Consider the following 27,216-nt stretch of genomic DNA (forward strand, 5'->3'; position numbering starts at 1 on the left):
TTGCGGCTAAGAATTGCCACTGTCACACTATCTGTCTTAGTCATCTAGGGCTGCCCTAACAAGGTACCACAGATGGGGTAAATAGGCACTTATTTCTCATAGTTCTGGAGACTGGGAAGTCCAAGATCAGGGTGCTGGCAGATCTAGTCTCTGGAGGGCCCTCTTCCCAGTTTGCAGATGGCCATGTTCTCCTTACATCCTCACATGGTGGAGAGAGAGATCATCTCTCTTCTTATAAGGGCACCAACCCCATTCATGATGGTGCCACCCTCATGATGTAATCATCTGCCAAAGGCCTCACCTCCTACCACCGTCACATTGGGGATTAGGCTTCAACATATGAATTTGGGGAGGAACACAAGCATTCAGTCCTCAGTGCCATCCTACATGAGCAGCTAAAGACATGACCTCTCTCCAATCTCTCTGGGCCCTTAGATTCTGTGGAGGTGCCCATCTTTAAATGCATCACCCCATTTTTTAATTACTTAAAAATTAAATTAAAAAAATTTAAATGTTTACTTTTGAGAGAGAGAGACAGAGAGACAGAGTGTGAGTGAGGGAGGGGCAGACAGAAAGGGAGACACAGAATCTGAAGGAGGCTCTAGGCCCTAAACTGTCAACACAGAGCCCAAAGCAGGGCTTGAACTTGTGAACTGTGAGATCATGACCTGAGCTCAACTGAGCTTAACCATTTGGACGCTTAGCTGACTGAGCCACCCAGGCGCCCCTAATGCACCACCCCGTTTAACATTAATAGCCTATTGTCCATTAGTGTTTGAACTAAGGGTCTGCTATCTCACTGAAGGCAGTGAACCTAACTTTTCTTCTTTTTGTCTTGCTTGTAGCATCCCACAGCTAGAAAGGATCAAGAACATGTTGGCCAATCCGCCCATTTTATACACAAGGTGATACTCAGAGCAGCGACTAGTCAGGTGACCCGCCAAGCACTGGAAGGGGCAGGAGCAGGATCGCCACAGCCAGGTCTTTCCTTCCATGTCACCTCCCACCACTCAGGCCATTTATGTGGAAAATGCATCATGACACCACGTGAATTGAAACAGGGTCTTCTGAGGGGTTCAAAATTCTTCACCAACCTCCAGGTTGTATAATTTGTACTCCTGAAAAATTCATAGATTGGAGAAATCCTCTTCTAACGACAGTAGGTAAAACCTAGGTCCAAAGGATCTGACATGATTTGCTTGCCCACAATTGGTCGCAACGTTACGAGTCTCCCGCTTTTTGGATTCTGAAGTTTCAGTAAAACCATAGCATGTGGGTTCCGGTCCCGGAAACACTTCCCCAAATGCACTGGGGGCTGCCATCTGACTGATGTTGCATCTTCAGGGGCTCCTTGGAGAGGAGAGGATGGAAAGTCCCCGTGTTAGGTATCTACTCCTCTTAACTTTTTGCCCCGAAGCTCTGTGGCTTGAAATGACACCAATCATTTGTTATCTCGCAGTTTCTGTGTGTCAGGAATTTGAGAGTGGCTCACCTGGGTGGTTGTAGCTCAGTGCCTCGTGTGAGGTTGCAGTCATGGGAGGGCTGTGGCCAGGATTTTCTTGAAGGTTCCTTCACTAGCGTGTCTGGTACCGGGCTGGGAAACTGCAGTCACTGGGGCTCTCAGGCATCTCTCTCTATCTCTGCTCCAGAGAGAGCTCCAGGCTGGGGGTGCCTGGGGGGCCAGTTGATTAAGCTTCCAACTCTTGATTTTGGCTCAGGTCATGATCTCACGGTTTGTGGGTTTAAGCCTGGGGTGTGGGGCTCTGCGTTGACAGCTGACAATACTCTCTCTCAAAATAAATAAATAAATTATAAAAGAAAATAGAGCGCCAGGCTTAGCCTCAAGGAATCCTGCAACATCACTCCCCAATGCTTTGTGATTCAGTGAGTTAGAAGGGAGTTGTTGAGCTGGCTGTATTCAAAGGGAGGGGAATTAGGCATCATTTCTTTATGGGAAGAGTGTAAAGAATGTGGACGTATTTTAAAACCACCGCAGACTTCAAGTTCCAGAGAGTGAAGTGATTTTCCCCAAGTTACATGGCCAGTGGGTTAGCGGGACCAATATTGGAACCAGAGATCTAGCAGCTCCTTGTCTTCCTAACAACCAGCACTAGAATATTGAGGAAGAGCCAGATTAGGGGGTCTGATTTGGGGGGTTTTCTTTAAGATGTTGCCTCAGTTTTAAACTGTTGTTAATCCTTTGGGGAACAAGATATCTGACCGTAGCTAAATAATCAAACCAGCAGCCAGACCAACACACCCTTAATGAATTACTGCTAGTAAGAACTCATGAAGCCCCTTTGTATTTGTAGAAGACTCTGTCCAGACCCACAGTGAATGACTTGTCAAAGTCACATAGCAAGTCAGATCACAAACAGAATTAGAACCAGAACCCAGGTGTCCTTATTCTTGTTTTCTCTTTGCCACATTGGCAAAACTTCCTGGATAACCTGTCTACTACCTTATGATTATATTTTCGTTCCGTCTTTCCTCAAAATAGTGGCGGTGGTACCCATCTCTGACTCCTGACTCCTGGACAGCTGTGTGCAAGGTAACAACTGGGCAGTGTGGCTCTGGCTGTTGCTGGCAACGGGCAAGGTTTTGCACGGTTAGGGGAACTGCAGAAGGTGCTGGAGACAGTCCCCCATCTCAGACTCAGAAACTGAGGCAGGTAGGCTGGTGGGATGTTGCTGAAGTCCTCTGATGAGTCATGAGAAGGTTGCCATGGAGAGCCAGGTCTCTTATTATAAATCCTATTTTGTTTTTTGCCCCCACTTTGGATTCCTGTGTGTTTCTTTCTTTCTTTTTTTTTTTTTTTAATGTTTATTTATTTTGAGAGAGAGAGAGAGAGAGAGTGTGTGAGAGCACTTGAGTAAACATGCACGAGCGGGGAAGGGGCAGAGAGCAAGGGAGACAGAGAGTCCCAAGCAGGCTCCATGCTGTCAACACCCCTCTGGTATGCCTCTGAAATGAGAAGCAAACTGGTTTGGAGAAAGTTGCTTGGAGGCCGCCTGGGTGCCTGGGCCAGTTAAACGTCTGACTCTTGGTTTTGGCTCAGGTCATGATCTCACGGTTCGTGAGTTCAAGCCCCACATTGGGCTCTGCGTTGGCTGTGAGGGCCCTGCTTGGGAGTCTCTCTTTCTCCCTCTCTCTGTGCCCTTTCCCTACCTGCACTGTCTCTGTCTCTCTCAAAATAAATAAATAAACTTACAAAAAAGAATAAAAAGTTGCTTGGGTTTAATTACCCGTTGGGTCGCTCCCTGCAGAAGCCCTGGAGGAGATGTTACTTTAGGCAGCTTGCCAAATCAGTCAAGGTGCAGTAATCGAGGACTCGGTTCACCCATCGTTGTGTTAGGCATCGATAATACTCGATGTAACATTTTGGTTTATACTGAGTTTATAGTGGTGGTTCTTGGCTTCAAATAACTCTATGAACCAAACCCCAGAGAACATACCATTTAACCAACTATGGATCACCTGGATGACACACAATGGTCTGATTTCACAGAAATCACACCTTAACCAGTACTTTCTAGGAAAAACAAATAATTAATAGCAGTGTGCTTTTATAAAACACACACACATACATATGACGGCAGAGAGCTTAAGCACTACTGGAAAATCTGAAATGTGTGCCTTCTAATTAAAAAGATTATTTCCTGCAAACTCGATGGAATATCCTTCGCCTGCTTCTATTTTTTTCCCCATAAAACAAACTCTCTGCAAGAAATGTGAAATTTATTATGAGAGGGAACATGCTAACTTTCCAAACATCCCCGTCAGTCTGAGGAAACGAGGCGATGATGACTTGGAAAACACCTCCCTTTGCACACACGTCCATCCACTGTGTCCGGCATGGCCAGCCCCTGGCAGACTTGGCCAGCAGGGGGCACGTCCGGTGAAACAGAGCAATCCGGCTGAAATCGCCTATTGGGTCTCCTGTGCCCACCGCCAGACTAATCCAAACTCCAGCCTCGTCTGTAGTACATCCTCCACGACTTTTCCCAGCCAAGGCTTAAATGACTCAAGTTCCACCATGTTCCCTGGAGGGGTTATCCGGCAGCCAAATAGAACGAAACTCACCATTTGGAATTTTCCCCCTTTTATTGAATTTAATTTTTCCTTGCCTTGTTTTCCTACTGTCATGTTCTTGCTGGATCCCTTTGGACCACCCACTGTGCCTGCTCTTCAAACGTGTGGACTGGAATTTCCCATCACTCTTTGGCCTATGACACATTTTTGAATTGTCAGCAGTCACGGCAGTGGCACTGGGGTCCCGTCTCTTAGATTCAGACACACTGTGGGTCTAGCCGTCTGGCTAACCACACTGTTGATTCTCTATTATGTACACATACAGGGATCGCCTCTTTGTGCCAGGGTCCCATCACCTTCACTCTCAACCTCCTGAGTCAAATTTAGCACAGCGCAGCAAGAAAATCCAGGATGTGGCAAAACGGGAAGAATATCTTTGAGACCTAGAAAAAGGCTAGCCAGCCCCAGCTGAGAATTCCTGTCCGATAGGAATCTAAAAAAAGTGAAACTCTCACCCCCTTACTTTATTCCCTTAGGCATTTTCACTCTTTCCTTTGACCTTCTTGCTACTTTTATTCAAAATTCTACAACAGTTTTCTAAGTCCTTTTTCAGAACCTTAAGCCAAAAGCAGCCATGTCTAACTAAAGGCAAATAGAATCCTTTGGCTATTTAATTCAATCATAATGTGGGACTACAAGAAATGGGTCTGATAATAATATTCATTGTGACTGTCTCACCGAAGTCCAAGGGCAACTTAAAACTGAGCATGGAGACTTGAAGTAACTTGTGTCAGTTGCAGGCATGGAATTGGCGCTCAGACGGGCTGAGCTTTTCCAACACTGCCTCCTGCACTCTGAACGAACTCATCTTAGAATGACCGAGAAGGCAGAGACGGAGCGGGCGGGCACTGGATACACCCATCCAGCTCGGCACCAAAGAGCTACCATCTCCTGTTCCTCATCCCACGGAGAACACTATGGGTCAGATCCATCTTCAGTCCCCAGTGACAGCTGTTATGCCCCGACCTGCTCATGTGCACATCACTCACACAGATGTCACGACACTGCATCAGCCGGGCCTACGTCATCAGGTAGAGATGGGTCATGGCTCATTAGGACTTTGCTCATGGGGAAGGCAGCAGGCCTGGGCCCAGGAGAGGCTGTTGCACAACAACGTCCTTTTGTGGTTTGCTTCGGCTTTTGAAAGTCTCCTCAGGGCTGAAAACGATGCCAGCGGCTCCTGCCATCGCTGAGGCTGGTTTGCCAGGCACTGGGGGATCCAGAATATCCGTGTTAGTTATCCAGAGGGGTCTGCCCCCAGGATCAACAGACAGAGCTCGGTTCCCAGCACGGCCACTTAACTTCTTTTAGGACTCCTGTTCTCTGGGGGTACCTAGGTGGCTCAGTCGGTTGAGTGTCTGGCTCTTGGTTTTGGTTCAGGTCATGATCTCATGGTTTGTGAGTTTGGTTTTGGTTCAGGTCATGATCTCATGGTTTGTGAGTCTGAGCCCTGCACTGGGCTCTGCACTGGCAATGTGGAACCTGCTTGGAATTCTCTCTCCCTCTCTCTCTCTAAAAATAAAATAAAATAAAATAAAATAAATAAAATAAAATAAAATAAAATAAAAAAATAAAACAAAATAAAAAACAAACAAACACTAAAAAATAAAAGAACTTCTGTTCTCTGGGCTTCAATTCCTTAATCCATACACTGGGCAATGCTATCTCTTCTCTCCCTTCCTCTGAAGGATATTACCCCCAGATGACGAAACAGAACTACTGTGCTGTTCTTGCTGTTTCAACCAGGAACAGGGCATGTTTTCCTGTTGACCCTTGACCTGGAGGGCTGGCACAGGCTCTAGCCATTCTGTCAGTCCCAGGAGGCTAGTTCCCAGGGCGCTGGCCCCATCGGCATTCTCCCAGGTCACACTGCTTCTCACATGCCTCACCTCTGAGCATGCAAATTCCATCCTTCCTGTGGTCACAACTCAGCTTGAATTCGGAATCTGTGGCTTGGTGTCAGTCAAAAGTTCTGGGACGTTCTAGGCTATGAGACCTTCAGGTTGCCCTTGCCCCGTTTTCTCTTTCCTCGGCTTCTGAAACTCTGTTAGACAGCTCTCGACCCTTTCATTCTATCCTCTATGGCTTTTCATCTCTCCTACATTTCCACTTCTTTATCTCTCTGGGCTGCATTCTGGGTAATTTCTCCAGTACGAACTCCTAGTTCTCAAAATCTCTCTTTGTGTGGTGTATGGCCTGCTGTTAAATGTATCCATTGAGTTTTAAATGTCTATTTTATTTCCTTATTTTCTAGAAGTTCTGTTTTATTCTCTTACAAATCTGCTTATCCTTTACTCATGTTTGAAAGGTCCTCTTCCATTCATTGATTCTGTTGTCATTTCTAATGGCTCTTGGTCTTGGTGCCTTGTTTCCTTATATTCGTGGTGATTTTTAGCTGTGAGCTTCTCATCTTCCTTTGAAATCGCTGGAAATTCTTCAAGGCCTTAGGAAAACGTGGATTCCTTCAGAGAAAATTTCTGTTTGCTTCTTGGGGTGCCTGTTAGTCCTCTAGTCTGCGATCACTTTGAAGTTTCTGCCTGGTTTTTTCAGATGATCCAGGTAGAGTGAATTTAAGCTACAGACACACAAGAAGTTTGGCTTGTAGTTCCCAGGAAAGCTAGTCCCCTCTTCACTCCACGGCCAAGATTCAAAATAAAGAATTTCCCTTGCAAGTGTTACTTGCTCTCCAAATCTGGGATGAGGTTGGCTTTATTTTCAGTCCTTCCCTACACTGTGGGTGTGGCTCTTGGAGGTCCTAAAGTTATGGGACATCTCCTGTGGGACTGTCCACCTTGGGCAGACCTGGGTTCAGTTTCCTGCCCACAAACCCTCATAAGGTCCCCAACATATCAATTTTCAAGTTCACAAGATCTGGAAAATTCCTTCAAATGCTGGCTTGAGTGCTCTTCTCACATGAGTTCTGCCTTCATTTATTTTTTTGGCCAGCACATTCCATACTTCTTTGCCAACTCGTGGAGGCTTTTAAAGATAGTAAGGGACAGGGCGCCTGGTTGGCTCAGTCAGTTAAGCATCTGGCTTCGGCTTAGGTCATGATCTCTCGGTTCATGGGTTTGAGCCCCGCATCGGGCTCTGTGCTGACAGCTAGCTCAGAGCCTGGAGCCTGCTTCAGATTCTGTGTCTTCCTCTCCCTCTCTGACCCTCCCCTGTTCCCACTGTCTCTCTTTCTCTCTAAAAAAGAAATAAAACATTTAAAAAATCATTAAAAAAATAAAGATAGCAGGGGCGCCTGGGTGGCTCAGTTGGCTGAACTTCCAACTCTTGGGTTAGCTCAGGTCATGATCTCACAGTCCATGGGATTGAACCCTGCATCAGGCTCCAGCACAGAGCCTGCTGGGGACTTTCTCTCTCCCTTTCTCTCTGCCCCTCCCCCACTCTCTCTCACAATAAATACACAAACATTAAAAAATAATAATGACAATAAAAACATTTTCCCCTGCATTCCTGCATTTTTAGTTGTTTTGATCAGGATGGCTAGTGTGGACACCTCGTCTACCATTTTTCTAGAAGCGGACATCTCAGCTTAACCCTACCTTTTCCAGAGCCTCTTCGCAGATATAGCTTCTTCCTCCTCAGAGCCTCAACACAATTCAACCAAGTTAGTCAGTTGGCCTTGGAGACAGGCGGCCCCTCATCAACAGCTTGGACCTCATCTGAGCCTGGAGTTTTTTTTCTCTTTCTATCCCATCCGAGACTGGGAGCTGCCTGTTGAACAGAATGGTAGGTTTGTTGTTCTCCTTTTTTTCCCATACACTATATTTTACATTTCCCCACCCCTTTGGTTCTTCTCTGTTTGCTGTCCTCCTAAGTAAGTGAACAACACTATGACTATCACCAGGCCAACATCAACCCCTCTCCTTTATTTGGGTCTCAATGAAATACTTTCTTTCTTGAGCCTGAGGAGAGCAAGAGCTCATTTTTCGGAACTGAAGGAAACAGTAGGCCTGGGGTAGTATGTTTAGATACTCACATGATTATAATATGTAGTTAGTGTGGAGACCTCTGTGGTGAAGTACAGCTGACGTTTCAAACTCTAAATGTGAAGAAAGAAAAGTTAATTCAACAGATGTTAGCCTATGTGAGTGAGTCACTGTCTGTGTAAAAGGTTGCCATTCAATTAGAAAAATTTAAGAGTCTTGCCTGAGATCTTTCCAAGATACTCAGCATTTATCCATTAAAAAAATCCATTGAGCACCTATGACATGCTGGACCCTATGCTAGGCACAGTGTCCAGTGGTGAGCAAGACACACACGGTCTTTGCATTTTTAAGGCACACAGTGGCTGGGACTTGGAGCATGAGGCTGGACAAGGGCGGGCTGTGGGGTGGAGTGTAATGTGGATGAGACATCAGTCAGAACGGTAGGCAGCTAATGCTTTCTCAAAAATACCTGCACCCAAGCCCCACTCCCAGACAGTATGGATGGCCTGTGCACAGGTATATACATCTTTTTAAAGCTCCCAGGTGATTCTAATGACTAGCCAATGTTGGAAACTACTGTTTGAATCAATTATTTAGGACAGCATTTCCAAAAAGGGGTGTGGGGATGGGTCACACACAGTGCAGAGGTCTTGGTCCACTTTTCTCCCATTGCTCAGGTGTGGGGCAGCCAGAGCCCCCAGGCATGCCCCCACCTTGACAGGCAGCCTCACCTGTTTGCTGCCCTGGACTGTACGAACATGACACTCCTTATCTGTGCCATCATGTGGAAAAGGTTGGGAGGTCCTGAGTCAGAATATCTGTACCATAGGATTTTGTTGAGATTGGCAGTGTGATTTAGTGAAAAAAAATCAAGGACTTGGGGTCAGATCACCTCAGGTTCAGTATCCCTGCTTACCCACTAACTTAGTGTGTGAGCTCCAACAAGTTACTTAACTTCTTTTGACTTCAGTTTTCAGTCTGTGGAGTGGAAATACCACCTACTTCTCATGGTTCTTATAAGGATTGGAAATGACTATAAAGCACTTAGACTAGGAGTCAGTTCCTATAGGCAGGTGTTTAGTAAGTAGTAGCCATTATCATTGACGTGGTTACTATTGTTAGACAATTCTACCCAAACTTCCAGCAAACCCAGAGCCAAAAAATTAAGACAGAAAGAGAACGGGATGAACTTGGGTAGAAATGTAGGTTATGGTCCCTTCAAGTCTCGGTCATAGATTGTCCATTGTGTCTCTCTTTAGGGTCATTGTGGGTTTCAAGCAACATCAAACCAAGCCCATGAGGAAGTGTTTGTGGAGGCATGTCTGCCAAGACCTGCTGCTCCTGGCTCCACCCTGAGCCTCCAGAGCTTCCTGTGCATTCCTGTGTGGAGGACACTATAGGAATCTCTGGGCCAAGTCTGGGGGCTGAGGGCCTGTACTGGAGCCAGCTGGGGTCTTCCAAGCCAGCCTTCTTGGTGTCAGGAGGAGATGCATGAGAGGCTGGGCAGGTGCTACAGATCCTGAACAGGGCCTGCTTCTCCTTCCTGGGACATGACAGAAGAAAAGAGACACAACAGAGCCCCCACTCCATGCCTGCTGCCAAAGCTATGGGTCCATGACAGATTGAGCCTCAGGGTAACTTCTCAAGGAACGACAGACAATATAGAGCCTGCAGGTTTCCCCGGCAAGCAGGTGTCCCACCCAGACACTGACTGCTTGTGTCGTTAGGGTGATGATAGGCTGAGAAGTAGAGGGGAGCATGAACATTGGACACCTGCCCTAAGCCTAGTGGGGTATGTCCTAAGGGAGCCATGTCTGCAGAAGGACTTTCCCATCACAGCCAGATTGGTGTCCATGTTGAGCTGGCCCTCTGAAGCCCATTTAGAATGTTACTCATGGGGTTTGTCTTTGTCCCCTTTCAGTCCCTCAGGTCCCTCTGATCTCCAAGACCCTCAGCTATCTTCTTGACACATCTGTTGTATCTCCCTTGGTCTTTTGCTTAATCTATAACAGGAGGAAGATAATGATGACCCCTAGGCAGATGCTAACACACACTCTGTTCGTGACCTAGCTGGGGCTCCAATCCACACTGATGGATCCCTAGACTGTGCTCTATCCAGACCAGACTCGTCTCTTCAAAGACATGGTCAGCTCCCTGTGGGCCGGGACTATGTCTCCTATGTTCCGTGCAGCCCTGGCACAACCTCTGTGCCTGTTGGAAACAGAATCAGTTTATTTCCTGGGAGCCTCCTCATGGTGGCCTGCTACAGAGGATGAACATGAGTCTCTCCCACCTTCACAGAAGCCCAAGGCTCTCCCTGTTCTTTCTTGCAATAAGGTTGCTAGGCAGAGGAAGCCCCTTCGGCTGGGAGTGGCCGGGTTGGGTTCCCTCCCATGGGGCACTGGTCTGGAGAGGGAGCCATGCTTGGCTGAGTCAAGCTAAGGTCCCCTCCTGCGCTCAAGATTGTCTTCCCATTGACATGTCATCACCTTGGTGGTTTCCAGGAGCTGATCTGTGGATAGTGCATTTTGCATCATGCCTCTTCTTGGCCTTTCTCATCCCTCCTCCTCTTCCTCTTTGATGGTCTGAGTTCCAGGATCCACATATGGTTCATTTTGGTATTAAAAAAAAAAATTCCTGGCCAGAGGGTTCTGGCTTCCAGGAAGGCTCTCCCATAGCGTGTGGGAGTCGGAAGCTGATCCAGGGGGCCTGACTGTGGTCAGGCCGTCTGCACTCCCTCCTCCTGGAGGCTGTTTCTCCTTGACTCACCTCTTCTTCCATTGTGAGTTATTCTTGCCTTGACCAGTCAGACCACATGGATAGAAGTCCTGGAGAAGCCCACAGCTTCCAGTTAGCTGGAATGGCTACTTCAGAGGACTTGGGTATGACTTTGACCAAGACTCTCTCCATACCAGGCCTGTCCCCTCACTTGCCCAAACCTAAGTGCTGGACTACGTCTGAGCTTCCACATTGGATTTGTAAATCATTTCGTCTTCTGATGGGTACTGAAATCCCATGACTTCTCCTGCCATCCAAAGATACTCTGAATGGCTTCACTTAAGAATGATACTTATTTTACATACATTGCTTCATTTAACTCCGTAGATAGACTCTATTTAGACATAGGCCCACTAGCCAAGAAGATTTTGGAGAGTTGGTCTTTTTGTCTCCTAATTTGTGAGTCTTTCATTCTTCCAATAGGATGTCTAGCATCCATTGGTGAATGGATAGGTGACCCTTCCTCTACCCATGCCCTGCGTCCTAGAAAAATATGCAGAAGGAGTCCAGGGGAATGGAAAGGGCACTGGGAGATGTGATTCCAGGCAGAGAAAGGCTGCTGAAGCTCATGCCCCCAGGAGCTATGCTGCGAGAGGCCAGCTTGGCTGTGAAAGGCCTGGCTTTACCAGGAAGGTTGCTCCTAAGATCCAAAGCCTGGATCTCCCCTCTCCTTTCTGGGACTCATGGGGCTGGAATGAGCAGAGAGGGCCTGAGATCCCAATATGAGAGGCCACGAAAAGAAAGAGGAGAGATCTTGGGTAAGGGAGCTAAAGGCTAAAGAAATCAGCAAACCACAGGGTGGGAGAAAAGAGAGTCTCCCATAACCCCATGGACTCAATCTAGGACAAAAGATAAGGCTCGACCTTGAAGTCAAGACTTGGGTACATTTTGGGACTCCCGGTTCAAGCTTGACTAATAGGAACAAGGCTGATACGCTCCCGTTTTATGTTAGAGCCTGTGATTATATCTCTTTTACACCACATTTTGTTCTCTGCCCCTTACACTGGGGATTTCAACATGCCTATGTTCCCCTCCCCACAAAATCACACAAAGTCTACATCCCTGATGGTCTTTGCTCTATAACCGTGGAGAAAGTCCCGAGTCTTTGCCACGTCACTTTCTCAGCTACATTGCGGCCTTGGTTTCCCTAAGATTTTACAGATGAGAAGTACCTTGGAACTGCACATTCAGGCCCTCTTGACTGCATGCCTCCTCCTTGAAGGAGTCCTCCCTCATCCACCAACTTCCACGTGGGCAGCAGCTTTTGACACAATCACACAGCCTCTGTTCTTTCTGCTTCCTATGGGCCATGGCCTTCTTCACAGAGACCAATCCAACCAAAGACCTCAAACTGGACCTGTAACTCATGATCCATCTCTCGTTGGAGCCCCCGATCCACAATCAGAACTGCCCCACCCCCACTCCATCCAGGGCTTCTCCATTGATGAAAATGAACGGAGTATGTGGGCAACATAATAAAAACACAATGTTGGCTTGTAAGTCAAACTCTGAAATAAATATCCATGAGTCCCTGTGTGTATAAATAAATGACTGAATAAACACATATATGAGGGAGAAGAGACAAATCTTCCTAGAGAAAAACTCCCAATTATATGTATGTACTCCCTTATCCTGGGGGAAGAGCTTACTCTCCCACCTCGTGCGGTCCAGACTGCACACAGTGACTTGCTTCCAGGGAGTGGAGTGTGGAATGGGTAGGGGACACCTTACCATGGAGAAACCTTGGCCAGGTAATCAGCTTCGGTCACCAGTGTTAGGTCGTGTTGGCAGCATGGGCACTTTGCCTCTGTGGTTTTCTTCCGAACCCATAGCCCTAATCTAGTCATGCGAGAAGATCAGACAGACCCAAGTGAAGGAGCCTTCTACAAAACCCCTGGCCAGTACCCTTCATCATACCACGGAGATGTATGATGTTAGCATTCGGGGAAACACACTGGGTGTCAGGCTTAAGGGAATATTCTCTACTGTTTTGTAACTTTTTTGTGGAAACCTAAAATTACTTCAAAATAAAAAGTTTCTTTAAAAAGATGAGATGGGCTGGGGCCCCTGGGTGGCTCAATCGGTTAAGCGTCTGACTGTGGCTCAGGTCACGATCTCAAAGTTTGTGAGTTCGAGCCCCACGTCGGGCTCTGCACTGACAGCTCGGAGCCTGGAACCTGTGTCAGATTCTGTGTCTCTCTCTCTCTGCCTCCCCCACTCATACTCTGTCTCTCTGTCTCTGTCTCAGTCTCTCTCTCTCAAAAATAAATGAACATTAAGGAAAAAGATGAGCTGGGCTAACTGAGAGGTCTCTTTCTTTGTGCATGTGTGCCTTGTTTCACAATGAATATGTAAATGCAGTCTTGTTACATGGAATTCAAACAGGCAGAAACTTACACAGCAAAACCCAAAAGTCTCCCTTCTGATCTATGTCCCTGCCTTCACGTGCCTCTTCAGAGACAATAGTGGCAGTTATGGCTCAGGCCTGGAAATGCTCACCCTGTGCTGGGCCCTGCCGGAAATGCTCTACCTCCACTGAGCAGCTGAACTTAAGCTTCATAACCGTCCATTGAGGTAGACACTGTTAGTCCCACTTTAAAGACAGAGAAACTGGGACACACGGAAGTTAAAGACGTAGGCTAGGGTGGGTAGTAAGGACTGGAGCCAGGTAATCAAGTGCCAGCATCGGCGCTGTGGCCACTTAGAGAGGAGATATGACTTCTACTATTGGCATACAACCCTTGTATGTATGTACACACCCCCCCCCCACATCTTTTTATTGGGGTTAGCACCCACATTGTTGGCAGTTTACTTTTTATTATTTAAAAACAATTTTTTAATGTTTATTTTTGAACAAGAGACACACACAATGTGAGCTGTGGAGGGACAGAGAAGGGGAGGAGACACAGAATCTGAAATAGGCTCCAGGCTCTGAGCTGTCAGCACAGGGCCTGACACTAGGCTCAAATTCAAGAACCAGGAGATCATGACCTAAGCCGAAGTCAGACACTTAACTGACTGAGCCACTCAGGCGCCCCAGCTTACTTGTTATTCTTAAAGACCTCAGTGTACCTTCCATGTCAGTGCCAGGCCCGTAACCATCTTCCCTAATTGCTCTGTTCCAGTGGTTTTCAGTCAGGAGCAATATTGCCCCCAGGGGACATCTGGGAAAGTCTGGAGAAGTTTTTAGTTGTCACAAACGGTCATGAGCGCTCCTAGCATACGGTAGACAGAGGCCAGCGATGCTGCTTAACATCCTGTAATACAAAAGACAGCCTCCACATTATTATTATTTGGGGCTAGAATTATGTGGCCCAAAATACCAAAGGTGCTGAGGCTAAATGCGCATTGTATGGTATTCTGGGGCAAACCCAGAAGATCCTGAGATCCTTCCAGCTCCAGCATGGCTCATGGATGCGTTTCCTCTCAGATCCAGCACTTTCGAGCTCTCTCTGCTCAGTCCCGTACTGTCTCTTTGTTCGCTGGCTCCCTTATTGCTCACCCCCAGCTTTCCTCACAGAATGTGAGCACTTCTCAAAACCACACTGTGTGGCACCTCCTTCAAAACCCAAAAGTCACTTTCCCCCCAGCTGGATTGTCAGCTCTGGGAGAGCAGGAACGATGTCCATTTCTGTATCATCCACAGGGCCCAGCACACAATGCATGGTGGGAGAATCAGACAATGGTATCTCTCCCAGTCCTAAAGAAGTCCAACTATTCAAGGCAGTGTTTTACCCCAGGACCTCCCAGGCCTGATCACATGGTAGAATCAATCATTTCGGAGCTCTAAGTAAATACAAATGTCAGAGCCCCTTCCCAGAAACCAGCTGTAGCACGGTTTCTCGGGAAGGTCCCCCACATCTACATTAAAAAATTTTTTCTCAGTGATTCTAATGCACAGCCTGGGAAGAGAGGCATGGGGTTGGGAATTACCCCCGGTAGAGCTATCGCAAACATCTGAGCCGGATTCTTGCAGTTCTTGAGATAACGCCTGGTGATAAATTTGTGTCAAAGAAGGGGTCACGTCAAGTTTCTGTTCTCTAATCCAGGGCTTTTCAAACTGTTTTGTGCACATGAATCACCTGGGATTGTGTTAAATGAGAGTGGGATTCGGTAGGTCCTGGGTAGGGCTCGAGACCCTGCATTTTGAACAAGTTCCCAGGTGATGCTGATGGTGCTAATCCAGGGACCACAGCTCCAGTAGCAAGGCCTTCCATGTAGTTTCAGGATCGGGGGACCTTCTGGCCCCACCCCAAACTTAGGTTCTGAAATCTTTGCTTGTTCCTTGGCCAATCACCCCGTCACCCTCTTGGAAAACTCACCTCAAGCACAGTTGAACTGAAACAAAAACTCTGAGGAGAAATGGTAAACTGTGAGTTAGAAAATAAAATGGAGGAATAGGGACACATGGGTGGTCAGTCGGTTTGAGTGTTCTTTGGCTCAGGTCATGATCTTGCGGTTCGTGGGTTTGAGCCCCGTGTCGAACTCTGTGCTGACAGCTCAGAGCCTGGAGCCTGCTTCAGATTCTGTGTCCCCTTCTCTCTCTGACCCTGCTTCACTCCTGCTCTGTCTCTCTCTCCTTCTCTCTCTCAAAAATAAAAAAGAGTAAAAAATTAAAGAAAAGAAAAAATTAAAAAGAAAAGAAAACTGAGGAATAAAGCAGGAATGTGACAACCCCTAAAGCTTACAAAAAAAAAAAAACCCCAAAGCAACTCCACCAGGAACTTCAGGGCCCCTTCCAGTTTTAATAGTCCGGACTCGACGTCCATTAGAATGTCAGCTAGGATCTATCAAGAGTGCAATTTCCTCCCGCAGACCAGGGCCCTTGGTTTTTGCTGTTCTAGCCGCACTCTGTTCTCCATCAGTGGGATTTACGCATATGGAACCGAGTGTGGAATTGGGCCCATTACATTTAACTTCCTATATCTGACATATTTAATACCTACTTTTCAAATAAATGAAATCCCTGTTTAGTGCTGGCCAGGAAAGGTGCACTTGGTTAAGGGATTTTTCACAGGCAGTTCTGTCTGGGCAATGTGGTTCCATCAGACCCGGCAGCCCCTTGAAGAGTGTGTGGTGCCCAGAGTCTCCCGGAAATTGGGGGACAAAGTTATAGAATAATGAAATAACATTTATAAGACATGGGCAAATGTTTTTTTTAAGTCTCACTAAAGAACTGCTTTATGTCAGAATTATAATTACTTGCACTTAGAAATGTACGTCTCAGCGATGCCTGGGTGGCTCAGTTGGTCAAGCATCTGACTCTTGGTTTGAGCTCAGGTCGTGATCTCATGGTTCTTGAGATCGAGCCCAGAGTCAGGCTCTGTGCTGACAACATGGAACCTGTTTGGGATTCTCTCTTTCTCTCACTCTCTGCCCCTCTTACACTCACATGCTTGCACTTGCTCTTTCACTCTATCTCAAAATAAATTAATTTAAAAAAGAAAGAAAAGAAACATATATCTCAGAGTGAGGGTGAGAGAAGCTTCCAGAAGTCACCAGATTTACACATCTACCTTTACTATGTGCCATTCCAGAGGGGCTCATGGGCCCTGTGCTTGTAAAGTGCAAGAGTGAAGTCACAAGTTGGCCCAGTTTTGACTCATCCTCCAGGTGCTTGTGAATGTTCTGAACTGACCGTCATTGACTTAGCTCAGGGGACTGGGACTTGGAAGTGGGTAGCCGAGGCTAGAGGTCAACACCCATCTACACTCCACTTTTACCAACTGGCTGCCTGGCCAATAGGTCTCCAGAAACTAGAGCTTCTGGGGAGAAGATGGAGACAAACCCATCCCCTGTCCCCCACCCGAGGACTCATTTGCATCTCATTTGGTCACTTGGTTGGGGGCTAGTGGGGAAAGTGACATGTGCACAAGTTAAGGGGTATCTAAAAGGACAGAAGAATACACCTAATGGAGGACATGTTGTGCGTTTCCTAGTCTTGATGGAGAGAGGCTGAGAAGTTCTGTTCGAGACCTGCTCTGTGAGCTTCCTGGGTACGAGACTGGATGATGGGGGCAGGCTCACTCTCCCCTTTCATTTACAAACCCCTCCCCACCAGCCAGAGTCACCATCCTGCAGGTGTAGAGGGTACTTCACGGCAAAGCCTGTCTTTACCCCAGCCTCTGGGTTGGGGGTCCTGGGAATGGCCAGATGGGGGTGTGGAAGGAGTGGTGTGCCAGTAGCGTGTGCGGGGGGCACTGTGCTTGAAGAATTTGGTTCTCGGCTTTCTATTATTCCCTTTGGGGGGAAAACAGAAGAGTGCCCAAGAAGAGAATACTTAGAGAAGCAAAAAAGAGAACCTGGAGCAAAATCCATCCTTGTGATGTTGCTCAAACCTCAGTTCAAGTTCAGAGCTCAGCTCACTTGTCACCCGGGCTGGTTCTCCTACCCTCTCGCAAGGTCCTGGCGTGCCATGCCACCTGCATGTCAGTATTTAGGCAGGCCGGGTCCCTTCCTTGTTCCTTGTGCCGCTGCCGCTGCTGCAGCCTTCCCAGCGGCTCCCTGCAGAAGACAGATGGATGCAGGGAGGAGCTCCCCCCCAGCCCCGCCCCCACCTCAGCCGTCACAATAACAAACAGCCCTGTAAAAAGCACTTACATTTATGAACTGTTTATAAATTTACCGACATTGATTTATGACCCTTGGCTGGACCTGACTTTAGACTCTTTAGGGGTATTTCTTTCTTTCTTCCTTTCTTTTTGGGATTTTTAAAAAAGTGTTAATGTTATGGTTTACATTCTTAATATAGCCACACGCCAGGAACTACGCGCGGAAGACAGCTGGGAGCCCAACCAATGACCCATGGGCAGGAACCGAGACTTGATTTATGCCGGGGACCGGGGCTGGGGAGAAAAACCGCTTCTGATTGGTTCGGGGACAGGTTGTCACTCTAGAAGAGCCGAGAGAGGCCAGTTGGGCAGAGGGACGGTTGGGAGAAGCAGGAAGAGGACAAAGCGGATCTAGAACTGTGTGGACCTTGTCACTTCCTTGATACATGACCTTAGGCAAGTGACTTGATCCCCCTGAGCCCCGATTTCCTCATCTACACAAGGGGGACAGTAACACTGACCTGACATGGTTGTTTCAAGAGTACACAAAGCAACATTTGCAACATACGGACTTTATCTTGTCTACATAGGTGCTTGGCAAATGGGAATCATGGGGGGTATAAACACATCCATTTGGGGCCATGAAGAAAATTCCAAACAAAGTTTAATCAACAGTAATTTGCTTTATTACTTATTAACCAGTTTCACATATAGTTTGAATGGAAGTATATTACTAGTCCCTTTAGTGGCAGTGTGGTCAGGGTCATGGAAGAGTGGCCGTCAACCCAGATGCCTCCTAGCCATGCAAAGACTCTGGGGGGGTTTGAAGGAAAGTGAGATTGAAGAAGTTCCCTCTACCCCCAACTTCTCTGCTCACTCCTACACACGCCAGCGAAAACAAATTTTATTTTCACCGTGTCATTAAATTTTAATTATTACCTGTATCATTATCTACATCTCCTTACGTCTGCTAAGAAAAGAAGAAAAGAAGGCACGATCATTAACGGAACACCTTGAGCTGTCAAGAAGGTGGCACTCTTAACAACCCTTTGAAGTGGGTGTCTTTGTCCCATTTTTACAGATAAAGAAACTGAGGTTCAGAGAGATTAAAGTAACTCGCCCATGATCACATACTTAGTAAGTAGCTGAAATTAAGACGCCTAACCAATCCATTACCCCCCAATCTTTGATCTTTCTCTACACGTATATTAAAGACAAAACAAAATACTGAGGGTCTCTGGGAGCTCCCTGTGATGTGTGAAAACCAGCCCAGAACACAACATATCCTTTAGATCAGGAAATGTCCTGAGTTAGCTTGTGCCCGCTCAGCTGCTATAACGGAGACAGACGCCACTTCTCACCACAAGTCTTTCTGGCCCCAAAAAAGAGCAGGATAAACAAAGGCAAAAGTGAAAACCTGCACTCTTTCCATTAGGCCAGAACCCACCGGCAGTGACCCTCTTGGACACCAGGTGGCGCCCGAGTAAGGCCAAATGGGGAGTTTCAGGCAGGGCAGTTTCTGAGGGGGAACAGAGTCCACACACTGTCAGAGTGGGTGAAGCCAACTGCCAGAGGAAAAGAGATGTCCCAGCTCCAGCTCTGGCAGGGTGGCATTCTGGTGACAGACTACGTGATGATGGCCTATCTCAACACTAGGCCATCGTGGCCGAGCTCCTGCTGTGTACCATGGTTGAGTGACTGGCAGAGGCTGTGGGCACAGGAAGGCAGGGTCCCACCAGGCAGGCTGGAGGGACAGAGCTTGGAAGGTGTGGGTGGGAGCAACTCTTTCTATCTGAGAGGCCCTCTTCCCAGCGTTCCCTCAAAGAGGTGCCCCCAGCCCCTCCCCAGCTCTGGGTGGCCCTCCATAGGTGCCTTGGGAGAACAGCCACAGATGTATGTGGTTATGTCCAAGGAGTCGTCCTTGGACCCCAATCTTCTTTTTTTTTTTTTTTAAGTTTGATTATTTATTTTTGAGAGAGAGAGAGGGAGAGCAGGGTAGGGGCAGAGAGAGGGAGAGGGAGAGAATCCCAAGCAGGCTTCACACTGTCAACGTGGAGCCTGATGTGGGGCTGGAACTCGCAAACCATAAGATCATGACCTGAGCCGAAATCAAGAGTTGAACGCTTAGCCAGCTGTGCCCCCCAAATGCCTCCCAAGCTTCTAATCACAGTTGAGAGAGGGAAGAAGACTTTCTGAGCAACAGCTGTCCTTCTATCCATGGTCTCATCCCATCTCCCATTGCCCCTGGAGCCTTGATTTTTTACTTTGGTGTGGTACAATGTTTGAGTGAAAACATGGACATTTGGGGTTCAGGAGACACAAACAAGCCAGAAACCTTAGTAACATGGCCAAGTGGAGAAACGGATAACTTGATGTGTCTATGTCTCCAAGCCTCACATCCTTATTACTTGATAATGAGGAGATAATTACTCATTATCTCAGTCCTTCCAGAACATTTCCATTTCAGACATGCCAGTTTTCTCATAAATCACTGGAAATAGTCTTAAAAACCCAATATTCAACATGGTATTTCCCAAATAGCTTGTCTAAGCCAACAGTGGGACGGAACTCAGTCAGGCTGACGGTTTTGGGGGTTGGTTTAGATGATTAGGCCACCCATGGCACATCTTATCTCCCCAAGGGCTAGGGGCTCTTGGGAAGGGGGAGATGGTTCTCCTCTGCCCAGGCAGCACCCGCAAGGACAGGCCCTCTACCTCCTAGGCTTCCAGCCTGGAGACCCTTGATATCTCTCTATCTGTGTGCTGCAGACCCAGAGCCGAAATCTGCTGGTTTCAAAGACAGAGACTGAGCTCACTCAGCGACTCATTAATTACACGCCAAGGGAAGGAAGGGCAGAAGAAACTCACAAAAATGTTCATTCAAAGTTAATTGCTGCCCGTCGTCTTACTAACTGAAGTAGCTCAGTTGGTTTGCGCTCTTGTACCTGCGTTGTGTTTAAAATGGGATATTGCACAGTGTAAACTAAGCCACATCACAACCTAACGATCTGGAAACTCCTGGTGTAATAAACAAAGCTGGCTTTGAGTTACTCAGGAGAAATGTACATTTGCCTGTGCCCACTGACACACACACACACACACACACACACCACCACCACCACCACCACCACCACCACCACCACCACCACCACCACCAGGATCTCAGACCTTCTGTTCACATCGTTTCCTCCATAGCTCAAATTAAACAGTCTCAGTCTCTTGCTCGCTCTCTCTTCCTCTCTCTTTCTCTTATTAAATTTATTTTTAACAGCACCTCAAAAAAAATAAACATACCCCTCTGTGCCACTCTTATGCCAGGTGCAGCCAGGGGCAAATTTTTACAGCTGAATTACATGACCTGAAAAATACGGAGTACATAATGAGGACATTGAGAGACACCCATCCATCGTGCCGGGCCAGCGGCTGGTGTAATAACATTCCTGGAGAGAGCAGTAGCGCGAGCAGCAGCCGAGTCAGGGCTGGGGCCCTTACTCAGCAAGAGGAATTATATATATCTTGGAACTCTTTCCCGAACCTAAACATTATTGCTAAGAAAGGGGTAACAGTGCGAGCAGCCCATGGGTCTCCAGCCAGGGCTTGCGCACTGCTGCGCGGGAGTCGCCATGCGAGGCCGAAGGGACACCTTCCTAGGACGGCATGTGGCTGGAGGCCTGGAGAGCGTCCAGCTTCAGAATGGCTTGGACACGGCCGTGGGGCAAAGCTTGGCACTCTGCGAGGATCCCCGGAACATGTTGCAGGCCTTTTAAGTCTTGGGGGCCCCTCCATTGGGACAGCTGACTGGCGCCATCCTGAAACCCCCAGTTACGTGGGGCTCAGATTACAGCCCTTGGGCTCAGCCATCCGTGACCCTGCGAGGGCCAGGAAAGGTGGCAGAGCTGTCGATCTGCGGGAATCGTGGCAAAGAAGATGGCTTTTAGAGGGTGGCTCTCTCCATATATAAATATACATATATTTTAAGATAAAATTCACATAGAATAAAATGAACCATTAATTATTTTTTAAATGTTTATTTATTTTTGAGAGAGGGAGAAAGACAAAGCATAAGCAGGGGAGGGGCAGAGAGAGAGGGAGACACAGAATCTGAAGCAGGCTCCAGGCTCCGAGCTGTCAGCACAGAGCCCGACATGGGGCTTGAACTCATAAACCGTAAGATCATGACCTGAATTGAAGTCGGATGCTTAGCGACTGAGCATCCAGGCGCCCTGAACCATTTTTAAGTGTACAATTCAGAGGCATTTAGCACATTCACAGTGTTATGCAACCGCCCCTCTGTCTAGTTCCAAGACCTTTTCGTCACCGCAAAAGGAAACTTCTTACTCATTAAGTGTTGCTCCTTGCCCTCCCTCACCGACTGCCCCCCAGCTCCTGGCCATTTCCAGTCCACTTCCTGTCTCTTTGGATTTACCTTTCTTGGATGTTTCATCCAAATGGAATCATATGCTATGCAGCATTTTATTAAGATCTAGATTGTAAAACCTTTTAGTGCTGTCAGTATGCATACAGCATACAGATTTGAACTGCAGGGTTTGACAAATCTTCCTCAACAGACTGCACCCAAGTAACCACCACCCAAACCAAGAAACAGAACATTACCAGCCCCCAGAAGCTGCTCATATTATCTCCCCGGTGCTGCTACTCGGAGTGAGCCATGCTCCTGACTCTGTGGCATGAGTTACTTTTACTTGTCTTTGTCCTGTGGCATGGAGTTGTATTTGTTCTTCTTCATTGCCATGCACCATTCCCTTGTGACTACACCACAATTTATATGTCCATTCAACTGTTGATGGACATTTGGGTCGTTGTCTTTTTTTGAAAGATTGTTTTCTTTTTTAATGTTTTAAAATGTTTATTTATTTTTGAGAGAGAGAGGGAGAGACAGAGCATGAGCAGGGGAGGTGCAGAGAGAGAAGGAGACACAGAATCCGAAGCAGGCTCCAGGCTCTGAGCTGTCAGCACAGAGCCTGACACGAAGCTCAAGCCCATGAACCTTAAGATCATGACTTGAGCTGAAGTTGGATGCTTAACCAACTGAGCCACCCAGGTGCCCCCCAAGCTATGTATTTTTATTTGACATTCAAGTCCTACAAATGTATTGAGTGGATCTCTCCTATAATAGCAGATTAAAAGCATTGAAATAGAAGGAGTGGATCATAGTGGTTGAGGGGGTTGGACTACATGGCCCCTGAGGTTTTCATGGTTTGGACATACTATGGTTTGAGGCACCCTGAGGAAAAGCAGAGTGGAAGGTGAGCCTCTCGGGAGTGTACTCTTCCTACATAAACTGGGGGCCTTTGTGGGTTAAGGGTCATGGAGTTAGAAAAGCCCAGGCCAGTTTCTAAGGTTCAGAGTCACCTGTCCATTTTGGACCCCAGATGGCCAGCTGCGTGCTCTGCCCACAACGATAGTTTGTTGCGAGTCTGGGCTTGCCCAGGGCTCATAGTCTTGGAAACTGGTAACCTCCAACTTGCACCAAAACCTGGCCACTATGGACAGAGGGCATGCCTTGAGTCTGGTGTCCAGCTGATCTTGGCCAGACCTGCGAGAAAGACACAGGAAACCTCCAATACACAGCTTCACAGTTCGGCCAAGGCAATTCTCAGATTACCCCTCTTCAGAAATCGGTAACTCATCAAAATATATTTACCTTTCCATAGGTTGAATTGCACCTTTTGCTGTCACACTATCTGTCCCACTCTCCACATAGCTGAAGCAGACGTTTTCATCTGTAGATTCTGCCTTGGCTGGCCGCCCACATTTCTGTGGGGCAACCACTTTGAAAACAAACAAAAGACCCAGATTAAAAAATAAAATGCAAGCATGCAGACATCCAGACTTCTTACCTCCTGGTTGTATGCAGTTAAGATCAGGGCATTCTCGATGCTTTCATTTCCATTCTCTGTATTCAGCACAATCTGTGTGGGGAAGGGGATGAAATGCTCACCCACCGGGAAACTTTCAGATAGTCCCTTTGTGGGGGAAAAGATGCCTTTGAATGTAGATTTCAGAAGCTTCATTTCCTCTCCCATTGTGGATGCTGTTAGAATCCTCCCCACCTAACATCCCTGTGGACGTTATGTCGGTTGGGGGCTGGCTTAGGAATGGAGCTCTTTGCAAAGAAAACGGTGGAGAAGGTGAAAGGGCTTGCTTATCGCCTCTGAGAGCAGGCGGAGAGCCCAGAGCAGAGGCCTGATTTCTGGGTGACCTCGGCTCTTCTTGCTGTTTTGTCTACGCTTCTCATCTTTCAAAGTTCAGTTCAAGTCTCCACTTGCTGAGAGACCTGTGCCAACTTACCCCTCCCTCCGTGTCACCCCCACCTCCAAGTTCTACAGTCTGGCTATCTGCCGTCACTGACCTGGCCCTCGGTGTTACACTGTGTGGTTTGTCTTTCCTCTGTAATTTCCCCTCCCTACCAAGCCACAAGCCCCTTCAACTGTGGGAGGAGAGGAGAGTGTGGCCCACACATTCTGCTTGTACCCCAGATGCCATCAGCACTCAGCCAGTTTCAGCATCTCCATAATGTTTGGTTGTTAATAACAATGGTACGAAGTAATTGTGTACCTGGGATTTTCTCTGTTGATGTATTAAGAAATCAGGGCTTTTTTTTTTAACTCGGAATTCTGGGAAATTGATGATGAGAGTTGGTGAGTAGGTTTGAGTCTAGGAGCTGTTCTCCCTGATGGATTGTGGGTACCTGGGATCCCACAAGAGTGGTTGGACTTGGTGGGGAAGGGTGCTTAGATCAATTAGCAATGTCTGCCGTGGGCACAGAGCGGCAAGAAACAGCAAGTGGGCCACGGATTTTCCATGCTTGAACTCCTCCAACTGCTTCATCTTACAGTGGAGGAGACTGAGGTGCAGAGAGGGGAAGTGACTTTATCCAAGGAAAATCAATTTCCTAAAAGGACTTTGCGCTCGGGGCGATGAGCTAACACGTTGGCACCATTCACATGCGGCTGTCTTGAACACGGTCTCCATAAGACCATCTTCCGATTCCTTTGAGGCGGTGGATTTTGACACGGGAAGACATATTAAAGGAAAGGCATGAGTCAGATCTCCTGAAGCCGCTAAAGAGCACATTAAGCCATCAACAGCTTTTTCTGATTTTCAGTTTCTTACAGTAGTTGAACTGATTTTTTTTCTTTTTAATGTAAACAGACTTTCCCTTCTGTAGCCAGCCAAGTCCCCCCTGGTGAATCTGTTAGACTATGGTGGCTTTTATGACTTCACAACTGAAAGAGTTGAAAAAAGCAACTGGATGTCATAAGAATTTGTGCTGCTTTTTCTGAGATCAATCCCCAAGGTTTTAGCTGGGATTTTGTTCTCTTCATTCCTTGAAATTGGCCATGCCCTGTCATGATACTTAGAGTCTACTTAGCATTGCCTTCATTCTGAATTGTTTTCATGCCAGTTGTTTAACATTCCGTAGCCCCAGTAGATAGTGAACTTCCCAAGGGCAGGGACCATGATTTCATATCGCCGTGCATCCTGCCCCCTCCGACCCATAGCAGACTACCTTGAACTCTGCCCACTCACTAGTTCATTCATTCATGTATGCCTGCATGCAAAAGCCATTGGTGGAGCGCCTACCTTGTCCTGCCAAAACTCATTATGTAAGGAACTGCTGAGGCAAGATGGGTCACGCAGTCTTGGTGATTAAAATTCCCGCAGAGCACGGACTCATCCCAATGAGACTTTTCTTTGCACAGCTTAATGCCTTCTAGGGTGGTGGACACACCGACACAAGGTTCCAGAGGGATCTATGAAATGATGGGGGTGGGAATGCTGGGGAGAAGGTGACGGTGCCTTCAGACTCTTATCTACTAAGTCTCTTCTATTCTTTTTCTTTCCTTTTACGTATTTTTATGTGAAAAGTTTCAAACATAGGCAGAAGGGTATAATGAACCCCGTGCCCTCGTCATGCATCGATTACCTTTTACTCATGCCCAGTCTTGCTCCATCTTTGTTTGCTCTCTGTCCCTGACTCTGGACTACTTTGAAGTGAAGCCCAGAATCATATTGTTTCCTTCATCTGTTTCACCAGGTACGGCCAAAAAATAAGATACGGAAATTTTAAAAAGATACTCATCATACCATTTCACATCTAAAAGTTAAGTCTTTCATAACATCAGATATACAGCTCTGTGACTGTCTCACGAATGTTCCATTTTAATTTGTAAACAGTTACAAATTTACTTGTTTGATTTAGTATCCAAATAAAGTCCATGCACTGTGATAGGTCAACATGCTTCCCAAAACCTCTTTTAACCCATAGTGAGAGTACTTATCTAAGGGCAATTTTGCTCCCAAAAGGTGCTTGACAATGTCTGGAGACACTTTTCTTGTTGTGATCGGGTGGTGGGTGCTGCCAGCATCAAGTGGGTGGAGGCCAGGGACACTGCCAAACAACTACAGTGCTCAGGACTGTCCCCACAACAGAGAACAGTCCAGCCCCAACATCAAGAAGACGGAAGTTGAGAAATCAAGGCCTAGAGATTCCACCTCTCTTTGTTTTTCTTGCAGTTTCTTTGTTGAAAAAAATTTTTTTTAAATGTTTATTTATTTTTGAGAGAGAGAGGCAGAGAGAGAGGGGGACTGAGGATCTGAAGTGGGCTCTGCACTGACAGCAGCTTGCTCGATGTGGGGCTCAAACTCACGAACTGCAAAATCATGACCTGTGCCAAAGTCAGATGGGTTACTGACTGAGCCACCCAGGCGCCCCACGATTTCTCTGTTGGGGACACAAGGGTTGTGAAGCCCTGACTGTGCTCTGAACACCTTTCTAGTGCGGTTTAGCATTTCCCTCTGACTGCTGAACTCCCTATAACTTGGTAGTTCCATCTCCCACATTTCCTCAAGGCTTCTCCTGTGCCTGGGTGTCCCCCACACACAGGCATCTGCCTTAGTGGCACACCTTCTGCCCTGAGCTAGGTCCTTGTGTCACTGGCCCACCTGCCTCACAGACAGTGTTTGCCTGTGGGAAATACAGCACGAGCACCACAAGAAGAGGCATGTCTGGAAGGCTTGGATGCTCCTGGTGGCCCCATTCGGCCTCCCTGGGCAACTTTCTCCCAAGTGGGCTAGTCATCCGCCAGCTTCAGCAAAATATCAATCCTTTTGTGGTTGTGAATTTGACACTAAGAAATGTGACATTTACACGGATGCAAAGCTTCCAAAGCAGGTTCCAGGAATCAGTCATTCTTAATCAAATTAACCCTTGAAACAATCCAGAAGCTCTGTTTCTGCAGTTGGCATGTGGTCCATCCGCATTCCCAGATCTGCACAAGGTATTTCACACATACCCATGCAATGTCCCCCATTGCTTGTCCAAATGTCAGATTCCTCCCTCCCCACTGGTTTAGGACAAGGCCATAGACAAGGGCAGAAAATAAGGCTCCTGCATAGTGAGGAAAACAGCACAAGGCTCTGCAATTTAATTTGTAAGACAGGTGAGCCCTTGCCCAATAATTGTACGTAACGTAAGACACACAGTTAACAGCAAGGGATGAGAATTGACAATAGAAGGACTATTGTAAAAAACCCAGTGGTCTGCACCTATTTAGGGTGGAGATAAATAGCCTTACTCATGTAGCCTCAGTCTTGAGGACATGGTCTAAGGCAGAATATCAAGAAAGGAAGGAAGACAGAGCCTATGTGGTTGCTGACTGCTCATTGCCAGTGGCTTTGGGTGCTGGGGGCCCAGACGGAAAAGGCACTCGGTGCTCGGAAGGTTCACCTGGGCACTCAGGCAAGATTTGGGTGGGGTGACATGGATTCTGTGAATGAGGGAGCCCAGTGTAGCTCCCTCAGGCAGCCTGGGAAAACTTCCAGAAGGATCTC

General features: G+C 47.3%; 1 long non-coding RNA gene across 2 annotated transcripts in view; it reads right to left on the reverse strand.

The window, feature by feature from the left end:
- Positions 1 to 17,297, reverse strand: part of LOC115296645 — a 28,659-nt gene extending 11,362 nt beyond the window's left edge. The window contains exons 1-3 of one of the 2 annotated variants that reach the window (XR_003910978.1): positions 17,200 to 17,297; positions 8,081 to 8,143; positions 7,644 to 7,815 (exon numbers count right to left, since the gene is read on the reverse strand). This is a non-coding gene — a long non-coding RNA (uncharacterized LOC115296645). Of the gene's footprint in view, positions 1 to 7,643; positions 7,816 to 8,080; positions 8,144 to 17,110 lie in introns of both variants that reach the window. The other variant, XR_003910977.1, reaches the window with a different exon arrangement.
- Positions 17,298 to 27,216: the final 9,919 nt, after the last annotated feature.

The sequence above is a fragment of the Suricata suricatta genome, chromosome 7 (genome assembly GCF_006229205.1).
Source record: "Suricata suricatta isolate VVHF042 chromosome 7, meerkat_22Aug2017_6uvM2_HiC, whole genome shotgun sequence".
Lineage (NCBI taxonomy): Eukaryota > Metazoa > Chordata > Mammalia > Carnivora > Herpestidae > Suricata > Suricata suricatta.